This window comes from Hyposmocoma kahamanoa, unplaced genomic scaffold (genome assembly GCF_003589595.1).
Source record: "Hyposmocoma kahamanoa isolate Upper Pololo Valley unplaced genomic scaffold, ASM358959v1 175, whole genome shotgun sequence".
Lineage (NCBI taxonomy): Eukaryota > Metazoa > Arthropoda > Insecta > Lepidoptera > Cosmopterigidae > Hyposmocoma > Hyposmocoma kahamanoa.
Window position 1 is genome coordinate 1,597,696 of NW_020653685.1, and position 3,872 is coordinate 1,601,567.

Consider the following 3,872-nt stretch of genomic DNA (forward strand, 5'->3'; position numbering starts at 1 on the left):
ATTCAATTATTCCTTATGTGAAATTACTCCACTAGTTTGTTATAATTATTAATACAAAGATCGAACACTAAGAAGTTTCCGGTTTGGTTTCCAACGGCTAGAAAGTCGTTGAAAACCGATCCGACTACAAGCACATAACAAAATTCGTGAGGTCCGCTGGTTCGTTCCGTGGCTTAGTTGGTATAGGGGCTTGCACGGTTTCCTAGGAGACGTTGGTTCAGATCGAAGGATTTTTTTCTAAGCGTTTGATCGTTGTATTAATAATGATATCAAATAGAATTGTTACAAAAAATTCGCAAGTGATACCTTATTTAGCCATATTGAAAGTATGTAATTTAAGTAAGACCTAGGTCCTAGATCTATAATGAAAACCATTGCCTCTACCGATGGTCGTTTTGACAGATTACAATAGTGAGGTCAAATCTTAATTCACTATCGAAAAACACGTAGTCAAATGCGAGTCGCATCATAAGTTTTTAGATTTATAACTAGTATTGCAAGGGGTAACCGATAAAAAAGTTTAAATAAAACGAAAATAAAAATGTTTACTTAATATGTCGTCAATTCGAAACTGCTTTGTTTTGCATTGAGTTTTGACGCGAGTTTGTCGGAGGTAGAATTTGTGCTGGTCAGCATAAGCTATAAGTAATGATCGTATTAAATTTCATTTTTTTAAATTTCGTTTTTCGCAAAAGAAGTGCCAAATTGCATCGTAAAATTGTCTTAGAGGATGGAAAAAAATAAAAAAAGGAGCTGCCCTATTTACGAAATAAACGTCTCTACCTAAACCAAAAATGTCCACCACAGATGGCGGATTTCTTTAGTGTTGTGCCATAATCGTAGATAAGTAAATGCCGATATGCAAATGTATGGCTTGAATGTTGAAACTGTTTTTTTTTGTTATGTTTGTAATTTGTATAGTTTACTGTAATCAAAGTATGATTAAAATGTTAATTAAAGTAAAGATTTTTTTAAAAAGATTTCCAAATACTTTAAGCTGTTTTGTATTTATGTGTTGGTATAGAATCAATATCTATATATGTATCAATATCTATTTAGGTGAATCTAACACTTCCATTCAATTTTTGAAAGAAATAAAATTACTTATATAATTTTAATAACATTATCGATAATCATTAAATCAGATATACTATTAATAATAGGCAAGTTTATTTGCCTAAAACATGGTATAACAGAAGATGTAGCAAGAGACAGTGTCAGTACAAACATGTAATATCACATAACCATATATTAAACTACCACAACAATAAAAATGTAACAACAAATGGTCACAAGTTACAAATTAAATTCATTCACCCGGATAACAGCTTTTGTTGTCTGCATATTCTGCACTTCAATTAACATTCTAGAAGTAATTGGCTGTACTGTTGGCTGTACAGTAAACAAGTATTCTTGCAATACATATTGGTCGAGTCTAGGCCAACGCGAGCGCAGCAAATTGATGTACAGCTAGTGCTGCTGTCTACACGCTCGACAAGTTTGAAAAAGAGCATTACAAATGGCCATTGTCTCGACAAGTTTGAAAAAGAGCATTACAAATGGCCATTGTAGATGAGTTTTGAATAGCTGCCCACACGAAACGAGTGGATGGTTTTAAGGAACTGAGAATACGTAGCAATGTCTCTTGTTTACTCAAAATTAAATATAAAATTATTTACCAATAAATGCGACGATGGAATTGTATTAACATGTAACCTAGTTACCTTCAAAATTCTATTAAAATTTGTGTCTTCAAAATGGAGCGAACAAACGAAGATGATATTTTATCCAATGTTTATGTTCGGCATTCCTATAATTTCCAATCATTCTTTCTTTCTTTTTTCTTTTGTAGGTAAATTTTAAAAATAAAAATAATAAAAAAATAAAAACCTCGTTGTGAATTATTTTAATAACAGAGTATCGATAATATGTCTGCTTACAAGAACAACACTATCTCAAAATAATCGTTATCAACAATTATTAAAATATACTAACAAGCAGGCAATTTAAATTGCAGATTTGCAGATTTAGATTGCAGGCAATTTTGCTTTGGTTACTTTAGAGTAACCAAAGCAAAATTCGGAAAGACTTATGAATAAACTGCTTAAGTGAGATACATGAGATATTTGGGCTATTGTATGATTTATAGACAAAAAATAACACATGCCGGTGTAATGTAACATTCGGTTGATTTCCGCCTTTTTTACTGCCGCATCCCTTAATGCCGCAGCGACGCATTTTAATCAATACTTAATTGTTCTCACTGTCCATATTTTTGTCTATTTCATTACAATTCATGCGAATAATTCACTAAAACATTTGACCAAAACATTGGTTTTCACATTTGATGTATGTACTTGCCTTTGATGTACTCCAAAAATGGCAAAATGAGGACAGTTGGCATTTAAGATGACGTTACGTATTTTCGATTCTCGTGTTTAACACAAATCAATGTAGTGCTATCTTTTTTGGCTTACGATGGCATGCAGTACTTAAACAAAGACAATAAAATGTTCTTGTTTTCAACGTCTAAATACATCATATATACATAAAGTCTGATTTATATATGTCAACATAACATGTCCTTTGGTTTCCATTATAGATATACTAAATCTATGGTTTTCATAGAATATTATACATAAGAAATGTATACATCCATAAATTTTACTGCGCGTCACTATAGACAAAAATGTACGTCAATTAGCTCCTTCCATGTAGTAATGAATTAATACGAAACATGATGAGCAGACAAACGTCAAAACAGCCATCATAGCGTGCCGGTAGGGACTATAGACTGTAAAGGATAAGGAACTGAGTTAGTTTGTTACGAATAAGAAATATTAGAAAAACTACTTTCACAAAGCGATTTGCTCTACAATCATTATATTTATTTATTCAAACAACAACAAAATAGGTCCATTAATATTCTTAGGCTTACATACAACTTAATTGCTAGGTTAGGTTAGTGTGCTCAAAACTATTATTTAAAAAATAATAAAATGCGAATAAATAGAGAAAAGTAATAAGTAGGTAAATAGGTTATCAATATCTTTCATTCGCATCTCAAAGCAACAGACTTCCATGAGACGTCATTACTATACTGGATGTGTCGTGCAAAATACTGCTGGTTACCATGGATTCAGCAACTTTACTCAATTTCAAATCATAACAAAAAATACATTTCCTATCTCTATGTAGGTAATATGTTATGTAATTATTTACATACCCGGTTACTACAGTTTTAATCTAAGCTAATTTGCGTTCTTCATCGTTAGATATGAGGCAAAGGTTCTCACATTCCGCGTGCTACTGCGTGGAACTCGCACACTCTATTCTACATTTTATATTGTTTGGATTAGACAATCACGTTGCTTAAACAGACGGTAACGGTCTGTTTCGAGTTTTTTTTTGCCAAAAACGTTGCAGCTTTTTCTATAAAATGCTTTGAATTCTTTTATCCCGACAATGATAACGAAACTGCGACCCTCGCACCAACCTACGTTTTGGGATCCCTCTCCTATCACAGAGACGAGAATGGAGGTATCCAAACGATAACCCAACAAAATCGGCCGGATTTCCTCACGATGATTATATTATTGACCAGCTAGTTAAAACGGAAGATGGGTTACCATATGATGTGTGATTTGAAGTCGTACCAGTCTCCGTAAACACAAGCCATTGCTCGGCTTTGCAGGCTCGGGCCCGGAGCGACAACGACGCCTAATTACGGGCGGATCAAATGGGCGATTTGAAGATTTATTCCTGTGAAGGTCTAGCACTTAGTTAGTTTCAATAAGTGGTGTTAGAGGCGAGGGAGCAAGGCGCGGCGCGGCGCGGCCGGCACGAGCGCGGCACGCGGCAGTCGCACGCCG